At 40.8% G+C, this 19,521-nt stretch overlaps 1 long non-coding RNA gene across 1 annotated transcript; it reads left to right on the top strand.

Moving 5' to 3' along the window:
- The first annotated feature begins 14,791 nt into the window (after positions 1-14,791).
- LOC121078754 lies at positions 14,792-17,084 on the top strand. The gene is made up of 2 exons (XR_005824733.1): positions 14,792-15,091; positions 16,262-17,084. It is a non-coding gene; the product is annotated as an uncharacterized LOC121078754 (long non-coding RNA).
- The last annotated feature ends 2,437 nt before the right edge of the window (positions 17,085-19,521 follow it).

The following is a 19,521-nucleotide window of genomic DNA, read 5'->3' as shown; positions in this document are numbered from 1 at the left end:
GAGCTGCGCTTAATTCCCAGGGGTGTAAAGGAGGAGAGGAAACATCAGTATTTTTCTCCAGAGTGGTTCCAGTTCAGTATGAAAGCCCAAGTTGACCTTGCCTCTTGTGGGGAGATAAGATGACATAGGCAGGATTTTCAGTGTATTATTAGGCACTCAAATACTTGTGGAAGAGAAAGGTTATGCAAATTATTTTTTTTTTCCTAGAGTGCTGACACAAAACACTGATGAGATTTGTTGGGGGAGGTGTTTTAAATTAGAAACTTAGGAAGAGTTGACAGTTGATGAAGGGTGCTGAGGTCACCCAAAGACATCTGGCCGGACTGTCAGTCACTAACGCAAAGGCAATTTCGCCAAGGTTAGGTTAGGACAGAAAATAGAGCTGCATTGGAGAAGGAATAGCTGGAGGTCAGAGTTGAATTCTTGAAAAGTAGCAAGGTTGCAGATGTGAACTACATCAAACTAGGCACAGGGCTAAAAGTACATGGTATAAATTCTGGATTGCTCAAATGCACGTGCTTACAAGTCTGTATAATTTCTGAGTTTAAGCATACACAGCAAAATTTACAGGGGCAAAAAGTAGCAGTGACACAATTTGAAGGGTATGTTGATTAGAGGCTTCCAGCAGACAGTGAATGTAACTACCTCTGTTTATTGGGACCTTTGGTTTTAGGATACTGATTTCCTTTATCCCCCTGCCTATTTTCTACATTCAGGAACACTAAGTCCATGTGCGTGATTTCTTTAATTTCTTGCTATTTGTTGCTATCACCTTTCCTGACTGCTAGCACAGGCTTTGCTGATAGCTTGCTGGTGAGGGTTGGTTATAGACATTGAGAAAATACCCAGAGAGGGTAGATGTATTTAGAAGTATAGGCAGTATTCTTGATTTTTTCATTGCTACACTGACTTCAGTGGTACAGTAGAATTTCTTCATACCAGCTGAGGACCTACCTGTGTAGGAACAGCTGGTCTGAAAAATGAGGCAGAAAGCGTCTGAAGAACAGACCTTTGTGAAGTGTTGTATGAACACAAATAAACCAACCCTTTCCCTGGTACAACCTGACACAGAAAATGACATTCAGGAAGGTAAGAAAAAAAGAAAGCTGTGATCTAAACACTGGAGTGTATTCTTTGAGCAAAACTACAGGTGCTTTTTTTTTTTTTTTCCCCCCCTGTCTTGGTTCTCAGACTCTGTTTGAAATAGTCTTTAAAACTAAAATGGCATGATCTGAAGTGCTCTTCCTGACTAATTAGTCTTAGCCTGGTGATATGGTCAGTTGTTTATAGTACCGCAATTTGTCACTGGAGAACTGTATGCAGCTTGAGACAGGCCTGACCTAAAACACAGATCTGAGCACCTGCACATTTCGGGGAAGCGAGGCATCTGGCACAGTCTTTTCAGAACTGAATGCCATCTTTATTGTGAGCTCAGGTAAACTTCAGATTCAAATCCCCCAGTGCATTGGGGAAGCAGAATCTGGGCTTCAAAAGGCTTGTCCCTTCAAAGTGTAATACTACAAATGCTGGGCCATGGCAGCAGAGGATGAATTGGATAAAGAAACCATGCTGATAATAAAGCCCTTTGCTTTTATACACAAACATCTTGGAATTTGATCTAGCTAAAAACTTTGACATGGCTACATACAATATTTCTGCAAAAGAACCCTTGCTGGGTGATTGTGCCTCGCCACTTCTTAGGGAAGCAGAATTCTTAGCTACGTGACAAACCTTGATATTCACAAGGGTAGTCCAAAAAATGTAGACTACAGTGTGGGTGGGGAATAGCTATAAAAGGTTGGAGTGAGATCGTAAGTGAGATTTGTGGAATGTTCTCATTATGTCAGGACTAGTTATTCACTTTCTGGAGGAAATGCTTACCTCTTGGTTATATTATAGAAAGGTTTTAGTGGGTATTAGCATGTTACTCTGGAGACGGCCATGCTAGCTTTCTGAAGAGTTTGTTGAAATTTTAAGTGCTAAATATTATAAATACTCTGTGAAAACTACATGTGAGTACTCTTACAGAATTTGATGATCCTCCAGCTTTATAAACTAAGGACAAAAACATGGAATTTGTTAATGCACAAGTGACTCAAGGGCTTAGTTCTCGCTGTTTTGTCATCTTAGAATAGCTGGTTTGTTTTGGCCACCTGATTGCAAGTGCAATTTCAGTTACCACTGAAAAGCCTACTGAAGACACAGAGGACTGGATGAACCAAGAACAGCTCTTGACCGTTATCATTTAGAACTTAGCAAATCCACAGGAAGTAAGTACTTGGTGAAAGTTTCATACACACAGACAGTTACCTGCCAATGCGCCAATTCTCCAGATCTTTACCCTCACCACTTTATTGGGCTGTAGTTCAGTGGCAGTGACATAACATGGTGTTGGCAGGTCTTGTTGCCCTCTCAGGAATCCTGTCATAGCATGTTATGGAGTTCCTCTTGCCTGGTCCTCCAAGCCTGTCCTACTGCCAATCCCTCTTCTGTTTCTAATATGAGCAAGTTATTTAGTCACGGTTATATATATGTAAATAAGGTGGACTGTTTGCACTTTTGCCTTATACATGAATTGGGCCTGGGTTCCTCAGTGATTTGCCCCAATATGACTTGACAGAGGGTTGTAGTTTTCTTTGTTTTTGTTGTCGTTATTTCAGCATTGTTTCTGCTGAAGAGAAGCAAATAAATGTCTACAGCAAAAAACTCAACCCCAGGCCAATTGGAGCTCATCAGTTTGTTTCCCTTTAGTCTCATAAGGAAGTCCAGACTAGTTTTTAGAGCTATGTTGCTCTGGAACTGCTAGATTTAGGCCCTATTTGTATATATATTGAGGTATCTTGAGTTAGATTATTAGCATAGACTAAGGAAGTCCAGCATTATTGAAGAGTCTTTCACTTGCGCTAGCTGGAATATTACTGCAGGCTTATTTCCACATGTATACATTTCACACTTCTGCAGCCATTCAGCACTACTCCTAAAACGAAGGAGTCTCTGGTAGGTCTTTAATTTTAGGTGAAATAAAAGTATAGGTGAAGTAGCAAGGATAAATTGATCGTTAGCTCTCAAAACACACTGGAAGCTAAGCCATCAAATGTGCAGTAATTCATTCCTAAAAAATGAATTTAGAAGTAAGAAGTTTCTGTGTCTCCCAAGCTCAGCTGTTGGTACTCAGACTGGTAGATGAACTTGTAAGAAGTGAAAATACGTGTCAGTATGTATGTATATAATATTTATATTTTGTGTATGTATATATATTTAGTTTTATGTGGCACTTTTAATTGTCATCATTGATTAAACAATAAGACTTCATGGATTAATCTGGGGATTAATTTAGTAGCAAACATAAGAGGTTTTTTGTTCCCATGAATAAGTGGTTGACTGGCATTTGAAAGCATTCTTTTAAAGGTTTTGATGTTTTTGGGGTGCTATTCACAAAACACAGTTTTATGTTCTGAGGCATTTGTGCTTGCCTTTTCACTATATTGTAAGTGAAGAGAAAAGGCTCAAAACAGAATTGGTTAACGGGAAGCCTTTTCAAGGTACAGTGCAACTCTTGCAAGGGATTTAGGCACTTCCTTAATTCATGTGCCTTAGCAAAAGCACACGAATTAAGTATGCTGTGCTAAGACTGCCTTAGCACAGTCATGTAGGAACTCTAGGAAAGTACCTGACAGTGAACTTGGAAGACTTGAGTCTCACAGTAGAACATTCCTGCTAGTGTTTCACTATGCAGTGACTTGTAATTACAGCTCATGTTGAACAAAAGTGCACAAGCAGTAGGTAGAAGCTCTCGTATCTTCCTAAGTTAAGGTGAGGCAACCTAAGGACCTCATTTCAGAAAGAGTAGTCTGCTTGATGATAGCTTGCCTTCTTTTTAGGTGACATGCCATTGCCTATGGCATATCATTTATAAACCTGTAAAGAATACATCTTAGTAGTACGGCTGGGTGCATTTTGAGTTATAAACATGACTGTGTACTGTATGGGAAGCTGTTTAGGAACCTTATGTGTGTTATCCCTATACGTAATGTGGAAGTGAGTCCATGGAAGTAAGGTTATTGGTAGTGGACAGTTGAAAAATCATGAAGAGAGGAAGAAATCAAATTTCTCTCGAGGTAATAGCAACCCTCAGCTTGCCTTAGAATTGGCAGTGCTTGCACTTCTAGTCCTTAGTGCTGAGCTGGGCTGCAGTGCTGCCTAATAAAGAATTAAAAAAGAAAAAAAGCCTTTTCCTATGACTTCCAGAATGTCAGTGTGTGCCCACAACTGTGTGAATGTTAAACCTGATGGATTAGGAACACGGGTATGTGCGCCACTAGCCATGCATGGTATGAATGTTAATACTCCTTGTTTCTGTTTTTGACTTATATTGCAAAGTGCGTAAAGGAAGGTGCACGGTGTTCTTCCAGGTGCTGCACTAAGGTGTTTTGTACAGTGTGCCTGGTTAAGGCGTAATTGGAAAGGGTAACTGATACACGTCACTTGGGATTTGGCATTTATCTGGTACCATAACATGTCAGTGCCATAATAGGTCTAAAGCCTTATGAGCTGTAGAAGTGTTGAGATTTGTGAGACCAGAGTTCATTAATACTCTTTTTCAGTTTTGTTCCTATAGTCCAGTGATTTGTGATTCCCCCAAGAAGTGTACAGATCAAATGGCTCCATGTACAGGAAAAGTCTTGTAAAAAGAAAAACCTGGACCTGAAGCTGCAAGGCTGTATGGTTTTGGGAGGAAAAGGTGGGGGGAGGCTGGTCCTGTTGCTGTTTTGCTCAACACAAAGGTTCAATTTCCTTGACAAATGATGGACACAGCCTCCAAAATTGGAACTCTGATCCCAAAGGGGCCCTGTGTTATTATAACATAAAGAATGGTTATTAAACTGTCAGAGGGTTAATAGTTTCATCTTAATAATCTTGATAGATGGTGCACATTTCACCAGTGCTCCAAAAGCCCACAATGAGCTTTAAAATATTTTACTATTGGCTTGCCCTTCATTTCCCAATGAAGTCTAAGGAGAACTCTTCTTGCTAATAAATTCTTTATCATAACTTAGCTGGTTTTCCCCTTATAGAAGGGAAATATATCCTTTGCTCTGCTTCCTGATTAATCGTTCTAATTTTATCAGGAAAATTAAATTCTCTTCTTTATCTTGGAAGTTATTTAAAGAGGTCTGAGCAAAATCCCAGCCCATGAGCCTGATGACTACTCTGCATAAGCATCTCTATGCTTTATTAACTTATTACTTTTAAAGTGATTTCTGTCTGAAGGATTCCCTTCAACTTTGTGGGCCATTTGTCTTGTATTCTCAGGATTTCAGGATGACAAATGGGATGTCAGATATGACTTACTCTGAGACGTTAAGGGATTCATATAGGATAGCTCTTACCCATACCTCAAAATGTTCTGCAGGACATAACCTCTGAAGCTGGCCAATTTTGTTGACCAAAATACCTGAATAGCCTTACAACAGGAGAAGTAGCTATACTCTAAACTAAAGTAGTTCTTAAAATATGTTGATCATTCAATGAAAAAAACACTAATAAGACGTGTGTATGTAAATATGCATTGGAGTTGATCCCAGTCATGGAAATTCTAGCATTAAAAAAAAAAAAAGGATTAAAGTAAAGGAGTGTCTCGGCAGTTTGAAACAATATAAGCCAGTGCTTTGCTTCTCTTCTCTTAGACTTGTATCATGCCCCCGAGTGTGCAGAGCTACTGAAGACAGATGAACATCTCCATTTGTATATACTTATTGTAGTTTTCACAACTAATGCATGCTGAATCCAGCAATCAGGTGGATAGTCTCCGCTAATTGACTTACTCTATTCTATCCTCATCATTGATGAAAAGGATGACAGTTTGCAGTGAGGTAGAACTATAAAGGATATAAAATTTCATGCTTTAGGTCATAAGCCAATTTGCAATTGTGTGTGTTAAGGAAGACATTTCCCATATGGTTATATTACTGTGAAATTATGCTTTTTTTATGGAAACCATTGTGCCTTTTGGGAATTACTATCTTCAGAGATGAGGTATGGGTCTGATACGGCAGTTTTGGTACTAGGAAATTACTTTTTTTCCTGATGATAATGCCTACACGCAGCTCCTGAACAAGATGGGAGATACTGGTGAGGTGAATCAAACATTGTGCTTCCGGGCTTAGCTGGAAATGTTCTTGTTGTTTTTTTCCTTCACTTTCTAGGCTTGTGTTCTTATTATTTCTATTACAGTTTCAACATCCACAGCCTGCTGATGATTTCAGGGCAGTTTCTAGAGCTAGCAGCTTTCTGACGTTTTATACAGAATTGCCATGGTATTCTGAATAATTCAGCAGTAAGAGAATATTAGCTTAGGATGGCTGATACTGGAAGGTACTGCTGGGATTCATCTTGTCCAACCCGCCTGCTCAAATAGGACCACCTACAGCAGGCTGCCCAGGACTGTGTCCAGATGGCTTTTGAGCGTCCCCAAGGATGGAGACTCCACAACCTCTGTGGGTAAGCTGTGCCATTGCTCAGTTACCCAGTAAAGAAGTCAACACAGTACAGAAGTGTTTCCTTATGTTCAGAGGGAATTTCCTGTATTCTCCTTGTGCTCATTACCTCTTGTCCTGTCACTGGATGCCACTGAAAAGAGCTTGGCACCATCATCATTACACCCTACCTCCAGGTGTTAATATCCATTGATAAGATCCACCTGAGCCTTCTTTTCTCCACGTTGGGCAGTCCAAGCTGTCTCAGCTTTTCGTCATAATGCTCCAGGCACTGCAGTCACTGAATCATCTTAGTGGCTGTCTCCAATATGCCCCCAGAGCTGCTTTCCAGCTGGTCAGCCCCTAGCATGTCCTGGTGCCTGGGACTGTTCCTCCACAGGAGCAGGAAATTCCTCCATAGGTGCAGGAGAGCTACTCACTGGTAGTTGACCAGTTTTTTCTACTCATTGTGCAATGTATTCAAGAAAAATTTGCTTTCTACTAAAGCAGATTAGGTTATGACAATAATGCAGATAACAACATACTGTAAGGTAATTTAAGCTATAAAGTTTGAAATGAGATATTAAAACACCTGTGAAAATCTTTTATTGATTGCCTCAAAGGGATCTCAGGATAAAACATAGCTACAGAAAAGAAAAACAGGAAATATGAATGCTACAGAGCTCTCTTCTTAGAGGCTCCTCATACATGGTTCACTGCTTACTTTTAAGTTTTAATACTTCACAATCAATTAAACACTCAATGTTTGTACATAACTGTTTGAAATGTATGCATTTATCAGACTAAATTTGTACTAAAGCATGGAAAAGTCTCTCCATCTTTTTTATGAATAAGTTTGAATTAGATTCAGTAGTCAGGCATAGCTAGATATGATATTAAAGTTGAGGAGAATATGGTGTGGGAATGGCCATGGTGCTGCCACCCTTATCTTTAAATGCATTGAAATATCTGAAACCTCACAAAGTCTGGAGCAGCATCTTACGGTAAAAGAGGAAACAAAATAACATGTCTTTTGTCCTTCGCTGTCAACATGATGACTCATAAGCATTCTTTTTCTTTGCATCTTCTTCCTATTAAAATCATTCTGTCTGAGCAAAATGACCTGTGACAGATGACAAATACAGTATAGTTCATGGACAAAAATCACACTCTAAATTGAATATATTGTGAGAGCATTGTAACCTGCTATGCTGAAGCTTAACTGAAATGCAAAAGACATTTTTCTTCGTTCTGGCACATATTCTCTACAGCATGACTTTCCATGTAGTTGATTTAATTAAGTGCAGGATGAGTCTTCCTTGTATTCGGCTCTTCTGGTTGAAAGGTTGGTTTCTGTGACTTTGTATGGAAAATAACAGCAGCAGGAACTGACTGGTTAAATGTGTGACTGCAGATCAGACTCAATACTGCAATACACATAATGTAAACTTCCTGGCTTTGTTGTTTCAGTCCCTGAGGTTTTGGAGATGCTTCAAGCTTCCATCTTCAGTGTGGTAACTGGTTGCTTGCCTCTGCAAAGCCCAGGCTGCAGCAGCTTATTGATCTAGGACACAACAAAAATGCTTGAATGCTATCCTGTTGTGGAACGATGATAAGTTTCTTTAACATTAAGAAAGGGTGGGGACACATTAAGTCTTCAAATGTATAAAAAGCCTCTGTAAAGAGGGAAGTCTGTTCTTTGTACTCAAGTTGGATAGTTCAGGAAAAGATAGGATTGCATAAATCTATTTTTTTTTTTGCTTCAAAAAAGCTTGGTTTACACACTAGGCAAAAGCTACACACTAACCTCCAAAGGGTTTTGGAGATGGTGTTTTTTTCTAACAGTAAGGTTTGTGGAGCAAATTGTGCAAGAAGCTTTTGATTTTGCCATCACAGGAGATATATAAAGAACATGTTGGAAACCCTGTAATGAATGGTTTAAATACAGTGGTCCTGTGTTGGGACTGTGAGACATGGAGTCACAGATTTCTTAAGGTCCCTTCTTGCTGTATTGTGCTATAAACTTGTACCGTGTTCTGAGTTGGGCACATACTAAAATTGCTGCCATTTGCATTTTAATTCATGTAAAGCAATATTTTGCTCCTTCACTGAGTAGATACCAAGTCCTTCCTTGTGAAGCCACTTTTTATTCTTTTATAGTATGTTAATTTGATGCCAATCTGCCATTTTTTTGGAGCACTTTGACAAACCTATTGTTTTATCACCTCCTGTGTTAGTTTGAATCCCTGACTTTTGTAGCACTTCTGTAGTTGAAGTGTTATTTATGGTACCTTTTAGTTATGAATAGATGTCAGGCATTCAGGGATGGGGCATATCTCTTTGTCAGTGAGTTCTTATTTTCATGTGGTAAAGGTCTCCATCTCTGAAATTCATTTTCTCTGAATCTCACTTTCTTTTCACCAAGACTATATTTGATGGCCAGTGCTGTATGGCTCACAGCTCTGTTGGTTAGTGGTTTGTGTAAATTTTATTTTTTTGTGTGTGAGGAAAAGGTTTTATGCCTTAGGGGAGATAAATTCTCTGTTATGTTGGCATGGTCTCTATCCTCCAGTGGTTATCTCCTGCTTCAGAGGTTTGAGGGAGGTGTAAAGGCTATCTAACTGCCTGGCTCAAGGTTCTCTCAGAGGGAGGAAACTTCAGGCATTAGAGTCCATGCAGCTGTTTTGTGTCACTCGATCTCAGGACAGCATGGGCAGCAGAAAGAGACAATATACAAGCGTAATCTAGGGCAGCTTCAAAGGTCTGAATATTGGAGAGGGTGCATAAACCACGCTCTGTCTCCCTCCTGGGACAGACTGCAACTCTGCTAAATGCAAAGTGTTTTTGACTGAGTACTTTGATATTTGTGAGGATATAATAGCCTTAGACCTTGATGAACAGTTTGTAATATCATGGTTGCCTCAAGATGTAGCACTCTTCGGGTTTGTCACTGTGCCTTTAGTTTATTGGGAACTTGTCAGTTGTGGAAGTAGCAGTCAGTGGGGAAGCCATTCCCAAAAACAGGAGTGGCACTTCTGATACATCTTAGTGGCCCATCCTGTGCCAATGGTGTTCAGCATTTATGGCCATCATCTGGAAATAATGCACCCTATGGCTGATTAAAAGCTTGTAGGGTGACTCAAAGGCCATTAGAATGTTGAATTATATACATATTTTTTGAGTACAAATGGCAATCTTCCAGATCCTGATTGCTGACTAGCTAAGTCCCGTTCATATAATTCATATCCAAATGATAGGGATTTCAAATCAACCAAGAGTGAAGAAACAAATTTAGAAACAGTGGATGGCAGTGATAGCTTTGAAATGGGGAGCCATATCTTCCGAAATGGAAAGCATTTCGGTGTTTTCATAGGTCATCTCAAGTCTTCAGTGCAAGATTGTGTCCAAAGGCCTGCTGAGATCTAGAGTTGTTGAAAAAGGTATTGAGGAGAAGGAGAGAAAAAAACAGGATTTTATCTCTGTAGGGCATTGGCAAAGCCTCTGTTGATTGAAGTACTTAGTTCTGATAACTGTATTTTATGATTTAATGTTAAAAACTATGGCCACTGTAGAAAACAGGCTCCAAAGTCATCCACAAGACTCTTAGCAATGTGAAATGGAAAACCAGTTAATTCTGTGTAGGTATCAAAAAGATGACTGAGATGATTTGATTGCAAAATGTAAGTGCCTTCAAGGAGAGAAAATACTGAGTACTAAGGGGCTCTTCAGACCGGCATAGAAAGACACAGAAATCAGTGGCTGGAGGCTGATGCTGGGCAAGGTGATATTGTCATGAGGTAGTTTTAGGTGCGCATGTGCTACCTCTGGTGCTAGTTCCATGAGGAAGAGTTTTTAGGTGCTGTTTTTCAAATCAAGACTCAGTGCCTCTCTGGAAGATATCCTTGAGCTGTGCAAAAGTTGTTTGGCTTGATTCATGGGTAACTGGGTAAAATGTAGTGGCGTGTGGTATATAGGAGGTCTTGCAAAATGACTATGGTGGTCTTGTGTGCCTTTAAGCCCTGTCAGTAAACGTTTAAGTTAAACTCAGGCTCTGAACCTTCATTCTGTAGATTGATAGGTTGTTGGTATTTCATTTTATCCTCTAGTACAAGCCTTACTTTACGGGCTCCAATATTTGTATATATGAATTGAGGAGAGGTGCCTCTGCAGTTGCTCATCACCGAACCACGTTACGGTTTGCGTTTGTGATCAGGACAGCCTGACCTGTGACCACTTGCTCAAGGACTGATGTGTCCTTGTCGGGTTTTGCCCATACCCAGTGCTGTGGCTGTAAGTGCCGTGCAGTCCAGCCCGCTGCGTTTGGGGCGAGTCAGCTCTGCCAGCTTTAATCACTCACTTTAGCCTCGTGAAGAGAAAGGAGCAGAAAATGCCACTCAGCAAGGCGGTGAGGCCATGAAATTGTGTTAAGCCACACTCCCGAAAACGGCTGGATTTGCTATTTTAGTATAAGTGTCTAAATGTTTTTGAAATTGTAATTTTCGTGTGCTGCTGTGTGTAAAGGTGACCGCTCTGTGTTGGGCCCCCGGCGGCCAGCTCCAGACAGCTAATCAGCTTGATTCATTTGGCAGGGTGGTCGCTCAGCACCTCCTCTGCAGCCGTACAGCAGGATGGAGCTCCTCACTGATGTGCGAGGATATAATGGCATCTACTAGAAATGCAGAACTTCCTGAAGACGCATTAGGGTTTAATTTCTGTGGCAGCAATATATTTAGCGGGGGTACAAAGATTGTAACCCTTATTTGACTTGCCAGCAGCCATTCAGGAATAGAAAGCATGTTGTCACTTGAGGAATTCTGAATTGCTGCTGGAGAGACAGGCCCGAATGAATGCATTTGTGCAGCCAAGTCTCTTTCTATTTCACTTTCATCTTGTTTTTAAAATTGCAGCACTGAATGAAGTAAGGTTTGCGATGTTTGGGTGTTGCTGAGTTTGGCCACATGATGGCACACATCAGTCAAATGAACATTACAGCCTCATCGGAGGAGCTCCTGCGAATGGAGAGGAATTAAGGCTCATACTCAGGACTGTAGTGCTCGGGTTTTTGGTCCCTAGCATCCCTAGCAGCTGTTTTAATCCACAATTCACCAAAATCAGTGAGGGGCAGTGGTGGTGTCTCAGCCACAAGCTGGAGAAATACTGGGGGGGAGAACTAAAAGGGTGGGAAGCACAAGCAAAAAGCATATCCGGGGGGGGGGGGGGGGGGGGAGAAAAAAGGATAAAAAGGCACCAGGTAGCAAGAAAACTTTTTTTCTGGCTGTGCTGTTTTATTTTGCCTTGTTTTGGTCTTCACTTCAAAGGATTGGTATGAACACCTACAAATTGGGAAAGGTTTATTTTTCCAACATATAGATGAGAAATAATGTGTTGTACTTGCTTTATGAGATGTTAGATGTTTTTCCTAAGTGGTCTTCCGCTAAATAATGTTCTTTGCCTCCCTGATGATAGCCATTGCTGTGGAGATGGCCGGTGAATGCATCTAAGAATACTGTATGATTGAAGTGGTCTAGCATGTTAGCAGTAAGTCAAATAGTGTTTAATGATAATCAGTCTCAAAACATTACTATGAAATTTATACTTAGTTTATTACAGCTTCAGTGGTGTTAGTTCCTGCATAATGCATTCATTGCTACTCTCTCTGTTGCTACTCTCTGTTGAGAGTAGCAACACAAAAATTAATAAAACAGCACAACCTTCTTGGTATCATAGCTTTCAAGTCAGTTAATATATATATATGTATATATATAAATAAAAGCATAATTTTCTTAAAGGAGAACTCTTAGTTGAATAGAAAATGTGTAAGTGCATTTCAGGTTAATTCTAAAGGTAACAGCTAAAGACCAGTAGCCTGTGTAGCAATGCTGCATAAACATATAACAAAAATCACAGTCACAGTTCCAAGAAGCTTGGAATTAAAGACCAAACAGCCATGGGGTTGTAGGAAATACATTCAAGGGCTGTAGCAAGCTCTGTGGGCTCTTGCATTTTGCTGTGCTGCAAATATTAGAGGACAACAACAGTGAGGTGAATATAGAAAATAGTTATCAGGATATTTGCAGAGGTGACTCGAAGGAAGCCCTCCATTTTCCATTCAGTTTCCACACAGTATGTGCTACCTGGCTTGACAAGGATAAGGAAGGGCACCTGAACCTGAAGGAAGAATCAGACTGGGATTTTCAAAGGTTAGGCTAATTGCTGGGAGCTGGCTATCTTAATATTGCTGTTCTCCACCTCCCACCATCACCCAATAGCTTTAAAACCCTCCTCACCAGAGGGATCGAATCACTTCATTTCCAGTTCACCTCTTGTAGTGGCAAGGGAGGGGGATATCCCAGCCCCAATGCCCGTCTTGTGGGGGCCAGCTCCCTGTGTTGCCATCCAAAACACGCAGAGGTTGTGCGTGGCCATTGGGAGAATTCCTTTAGGCCTTTTTGAACAATGTTGTGCCTTTATTAATCACAGTTTCATGCATGTACTTCTGTTGTTAAGCACATCAGCAAAATGAAGGACAAAAAAAAAAAAAAAAAACCACCATGCCCTCAGCAAGTTCCTCACTTATGTGAGTCAGATCCCTGAAGTGAATATGAAAATTGCCAAGCTTCAAAAAAGCACTTGACATCCTAGTTAGTAAACAAACCCTGCATTCCTTGTGACACTGAGTTATGGTATGGCGTCTTCTGCCTTGCTCCTGCTCCCTTTCCTGGTGCTTTTCTCTCTTTTCCTCCTCCAGACCCATAGCTGGCAAGTGGATTCAGAGGCCAACACGGCAACACCCATGCCTCTTTCAAGTTAAGTGCATTTGTTAGGCATCTGAGATGGTTGCTTTCCTGCCCTTGGGTACCCAGTCACGCAACGTGAGAGATGCAGGAGTTCACTGCCTGCTGAGTGCTTAGCTGCTGCACTTTCCTAAGTGAAGGCAACCAGCGAGCAAGTACAGCAATTAGAAATAAAAGAAAATATTTTTCTGTGGGGAATGTTTGTTGACCCCATGGCTGTTACTTAAAATGGGAAAGAAAAAGAAAAAAAACTGCCTCTGTAGAGAGAGGAGATTTTTTTTTAAGAAGCAAATATGCTTCAAATTCATTCATATGCATCAAATTCATTGTATCATACAGAGAAAACACCCTGGTTTGAATTCATGCTTTTAAGTATGCCTTTTCTAACTTTATTTTTTACAGTTAACTGTCATTAAAGAAGAGTTTTGAAAATGACATCCTAATTCCTTGTAGGTATCTCAGTCTGTGTTTATCATGCTTTTCCTTGTAAAGAATTTTGTAAAAAAAATAAATAAAATCCACCAGCTTTTGCATATATATATATGTGTGTGTGTGTGTATATATATATTTATATATATATGGCCTGGATTGCAGTCAAAATAGTTTTCCAAATGAGACGTACAGTGCAAATCACATGCTCAGGATTTTATCTAATTTGGCATTTGGACAAAACACGGGCCAAATGCTCAATCCTGCAAAAATCGCTTGGGATTTTTACTGAACACAGATGGTCAAGACCTTGGTTTTACATCTTACCCAATTAAATTGCCTTGGGTCCCTGGCTGCCATACGAAGATACTCCCATTAATTTGTATCCAAAGAAAAGATATATTCCTAATATGCCCCTCTCTAGTACCACTTCTGAAATACTCAGTCACGAACAGGAACTAAGTTTCATTGTGGTATTTGTCATTGGGTAATCCATGCTGAGGTATGCACTGTGTTGCTTGATGAATATATAGATGAGACCTCGAGTGAAACTGGAGCCAGATCAAGTTCTGTGCTCTTGCTTAAGAATATCTGGAATCTGTAATTAGATTTCAGATCTGGTATTTGCATAGGAGCTTAATGCAGTTTGATGCATTTGAGTTTGATGGTCGACACGTCACTTCAGATAGAAGTATGATGACTGGGTAAAGTAGAAGGACTTCCAGAAACATTACTCAAGCTGGAAATGATGGAAGGATGAAAAAGAACAGCTTAGTTATATTCAAGCTTGCAGGGAAGGACATGTAGTGCTGAGATCGGGAGAGCCCAGAAGCTTTACTGTGAGACTAGAAAGGGTGTCCAAACAGCGAAGGAAGTCTTTAGTCTCAGGGAAGTGTTCTTTGAGCTCTTTCAGTCCAATCTGCAGGGTGGCTGTGGAATCAGCCAGTCCACTACCAAGCTCAGTATTTTATGTCTGAACTAGTTATTGTCTCCTGGGGTCCTGTCTGGCAAGGCAATGCTTCAGCTGCTGTGTTGGGCCTGCTGGCTGTTGCTGGATTACAAAGCAGGAAGGTCTCCGGAGCAGCCTGTGAAGAAACCAAAACCCTGCATTCCAAGGCTTACTCCAAGTGGCCTACAAAACCTCACTGACCACTGTGGCAAGTGGCACGTCATGTGTGCCTTTGGGAATGACTCTTATTCTTGTCTCTCTGGCTCCACTCCAGTGGCATCGTGACTTAGGCACGTGGCAGTGGGTCCAGGAGCGTGTGGGGAGCTCTGTCCCTGGTGTTTTCTTCCTGGGAATGCCAAGCACACATCCAATGCCAGCTTGAGAAGGGTCCTGCAGACAAGTCCCATGGAGCCTCCAGTCAACTCACAGATGAAGCCCATAAGGTACAATAATACGAATCAAGTTGTTGAGCTCCAGTTTGGATTCAGTTATTAAGTGAACTTCCTTTATTTCAGATTGTTCCCAAGACTCCTTTTCCCTTCATACCCTTAAAAAGTGATCACATTATTCTTGGGTTGTTGCTTATGGGCTCGAATGGAATTTAAACTGCCTGGCTGACAATGACGAATGAATCAACTCCAAACCCCTTGTTGTGGATCAGCTATATAGCATAACAATAATATTGTTGTTTAACATTTATATTGAAGTAATACCGTAAGGAATCTCAGCCATTCAGGGACCTATTTTGTTAAACACTGAATAAAGCACATAGCAAAATAACAAGTCTTGTTCTGAAGACAAGACTGTCTAAAAGACAAGATGTACCAGTAGAAAGAGACAAACAAAAGAAGACAAGGAGTGGAATGATATAAATGACAGTTGCATCTTTACAGAGCTTTACAGACCGTGTGTGCTGCTTAATTTTCTTGCATGGTTGATCTGCCATGTTGACTCTGGATCTTGCTCAGCTCTTTCCCCTTTCATCATTTTTTTTTTTTTTTTTTTTTTACTGGAAAAACTAAGAAAATATTGAAAAAAAAAAAAAAGAAGGAAATTCCCCACTGAACTTTACTATTACCTTTGGGCCATACTCTTTTAGTTGGCTTTCTGTACCTCAAATCCATATTCAGGCTTACTTGAACTAGTTCTTTTATGTAAGATGTTTGTTAAGCACCCTGTCAAATTCATTAATGAGATCGGACTGTATTGAAACTGCCATGTTCCCTTCCTTGCACACTTGGTAATGTTTTCAAAATTGTAATTAGGCTTGTCTGGAAAGATTCCTTTTTTTTCTTTTTTTCCCTCTTTTTTTTCCCCACCTTTTCAATTAACTCATCCTTGCTGATGTTCATCGTTCCCTGTGTCCTGCAGGGGGAGAGGTTTTAAATCACTCAGCTAATTGGCCTAACCATTTTCTCTGGGAGACCAGTGCCACAAATCTTAATAAGAGCAGATGTAGACCTTTTGTTTCAATAGTAGAGTACTGTTGACTGCTTTTGAATGTCCCACCTCCCACCCTGGTTGTGCAGTGATACAAAAATGTCTTAAAAACAAATACAACTTTAAAATACTCTGTTAACGCTTTTTTTTTTTTTTTTAATCTCTCCACATAGACAAACTTCATGCATGCACTCCCAGGAGCATGAAGATACTACAAGCATGTAAGAGAACACTGGAGCTCTAAGGCCATAATCCTGGAAATTCCTACATGGAGGTCCTGTATACAGGATTACTTTGTTTCCCTGTACCCCCTGTATGTTGTGACACAAAGCTCAGTTGGGTGGTCCTATGATGGTGTGTGCTGCGGTATCTCTGACTTGGGAACCTTGGGTCCTGTAGGAGCTCCTGGAGCTGAATGAGCTCTACTGGCATGTGCTCTGCTCCTGGATCAGACAGCGTCTGACCTGCCTGTCGCATTGCCTGCAAGTCCTTCATGTCCCAGTCCTGTCTGTCTTGGAAGATGCAATGAGAACGTGCAGCCTCCAGACACCGAGGAGAACCACATCAGAGCTGGAAATTAAAATGTCCACAGTGAAAACCATCCACCTATGTAATTAGCTTTTTTTTAAGGAAACTTGACTGGACTAAAAAATGTGCACAAGATGACTGGAAGACACGGGGAAAACAAAATGCAACCTCCTCCTGACCTGGAAACAGAGAAGATTTCCATCACTGGTATGACCAGGCCTTTGTGTAGCTGCTTTCTCACGAAGCAGTTAGATATAGTCTAGTCACAGGATACAAATGTTACTTTTTGGGGTGCATTCTTCTACCCTGTATGGCTTGTACAATATTATTTAACATTATTTTTGTTACGCTGTGAGCCTGTACTAAACTGTAAGCATTACTCGACTATTGTCAAATAGAAACAGTTTCGGGTGCTAAATGCCCAAGGAAAGTGAGTGAAGTATATATACCTAAAATACATGAATAATTCCAAACAATAAATGATTTGGTTTTCTTTTTGTGTGGGTGTGTGAGGAAGATACAAAAAGACCATACCTTGCCCTGAAATGACACAGTAATTGGGGTTACTGATGGATTACTGTGTATGTTCTGACATGACATTAGATTAAGATTATCTAGTATTACTTGAAAGCAGGGTAATACCTTATCAAAGGCCTCAGACTACCCTTCTTGCACTGCACTGCCCTCTGTTTAGCTGCAGAATAGGTACAGGTTTGACCATTTTAGCATCTTCCAGCACCGGGGCTGTACCCATTTAAATGTGCTTCGGGTATTGATAATTTTCTGGAGGCAGACGTGTTTCTGGATTAGCTAGGGAGAGCAGTGTGTCTCTATAAAGTAATTACAGGATTGCTGCTCAGCCAATTGGATTCTGGGGCAATTCAAACAGAAATTGTATACGCATGTAAAGAAGGCTATTATGGGGCTGGATTGCATTAAAGGGAAAAGCAAAAAGCAGTGGATAAAACTGAGCAGAGAAACATGAAGGAATAGTGAGAAAAACAGATATATATGCCAGTAAATTGCGAAAACTGGTTGCTGTGATTACCTTAGCAGTATGTCAAAGCACATTTTGAAAAATGATGATATGCCATTCTTGTGAAGACCGCAGTATTGAAGAAAAATGAAATAATGGGAGAGAGGGATAAACTCCAAACACAATCTCATTTCTTAAAGCATATATTGTGTCCTGCATGTCCAAGTCCGACAGTGTAGTCTTCTCAGAGATGCCTTTTGGCCACCATAGGCCTTAGTCAGGAAAACATGCAGTAGCGTTTGACAAAATGTGCAGGAAGGGGAAATCTTGTTGTAGTTTATTGAATGATTGATGGTAATTTAAATCCAGTTCAGAAAAGCAGTTATGTTCTTGAATCATTTCTTGGCTAGCGTGCTAATAAAAATGCATTGTATAGCGCTATTGCTGAATTTCAACCAATTTAATAACAAAAAGTTGCTTACTGAGGAACAAAAGGGATTCTTTCGTGAGATGGATATATGATAGAAATTACGATGGCAAAGGACTGGGCCTTGCTTGTATTTGCTAAGTAGAGGGAAACGTTACAAAAGCTTTACTGATTTCAGGGGTGAGTGAAAGATGTGAGGCATTACTTCTTGACTTAAAGTGAGATTTAGGTATGGGGGCACTTAAATGTATTACCAGTCCTAAATAGCAATTGAAAACTCTAAAATAAAATAAAATTTCGAGATTGTCTCCTCAATGGAATATTGTATCAACAGAACCTAGGCTTCACGGTGCCTAAATTGCATCTAAGGATGCAAATGTAACCTCCAGTGTCACTCAGACTAGACAATGTGGTGTCTTGGTTTATGGAAAGGATCTTCAAGGGTCATGCCCTTGAAGCAGAACAGTCCTCTGCTATGGGCAGAAGGTCATCATGAATGAACAGGGAACTCCTCACTGAGTTCAGAGGCACAAAGCAAGCCCACAAAAGGTATAAATGGGCATGGGCTGCCTCGGAGGAAGCCTGGGAGAGACGCTGTCTGAAAGTGCAGAGAGAAAGCTAGCAAAGCCCAAATTTAGCAGCAGCTGAAACTAGTGTGAGACCGGAAGGGCTGCTACATCTGCAGTGGCAGCAAGAGTTAGGTGAAGGAAAGGAAACATGAAGCCACTGCTCTGTGGGGCAGGAGACCTAATGATGAAGAAAAGGGGGAAAAGATGAGGTACTTGATGCTTTTTTATTTGGCCTCCATTTTTACTGTTTCGTCCTCTGCTTTTTAAGGTCACTGAGCCTACTAGTGTGTCGGAATGAAGCATTACATCCAGCATCAGACAGAGCTAGGAAACACAAGCCAACTGGATGTACAGAAGTCCATACGACCAGACAGGTTGCATCTCAGGTAGCCGAAAGACCTGGCCAATGTCATCGGGAGGATGCTGTCTACTATGGTGGAAAGGCCATGGTGATTAGGGAAGGTTCCTGCTTGCTGGATGAATGTAAATTTCACAGCTGTTATCAAGAAGGGCAGGACAGAAGGATCTGAGGAGCTCTGGGCTGGTCAGCTTCACTTCAGGAACTGGGAAGATGATGGAGCAAATCCTCCTGGAAGCCATTTCCAGGCACCCAAAGAATGAGGTGACTGGAAACAGCCAGTGAAGACTTACCAAGGGCAAATCATGTCTGGCCCAAATGCCTCCTACAATGAGATGACCAGTTGTGTTGTTTACCTTGACATTAGCAAGGCCTTTGGCACAATTGTAAACAAATCAGTGAGATAGACTTTCACAAGCGAGTGATAAGGTGGTTGAAAGCTGGGTTGACTCAAGATGTTGTGATCAATTACACAAATTGATCAAAAAATGACAGTGCTGATTGCTGGTGGCATCTCTCAGGTGTTGATAATGATGCCAGTGCTGTTTCACCTCTCTATTTACAAACTGGAGGAT

This window comes from Cygnus olor, chromosome 1 (genome assembly GCF_009769625.2).
Source record: "Cygnus olor isolate bCygOlo1 chromosome 1, bCygOlo1.pri.v2, whole genome shotgun sequence".
Classification (NCBI taxonomy): domain Eukaryota; kingdom Metazoa; phylum Chordata; class Aves; order Anseriformes; family Anatidae; genus Cygnus; species Cygnus olor.
This window is presented reverse-complemented; position numbering and strand designations above follow the sequence as displayed.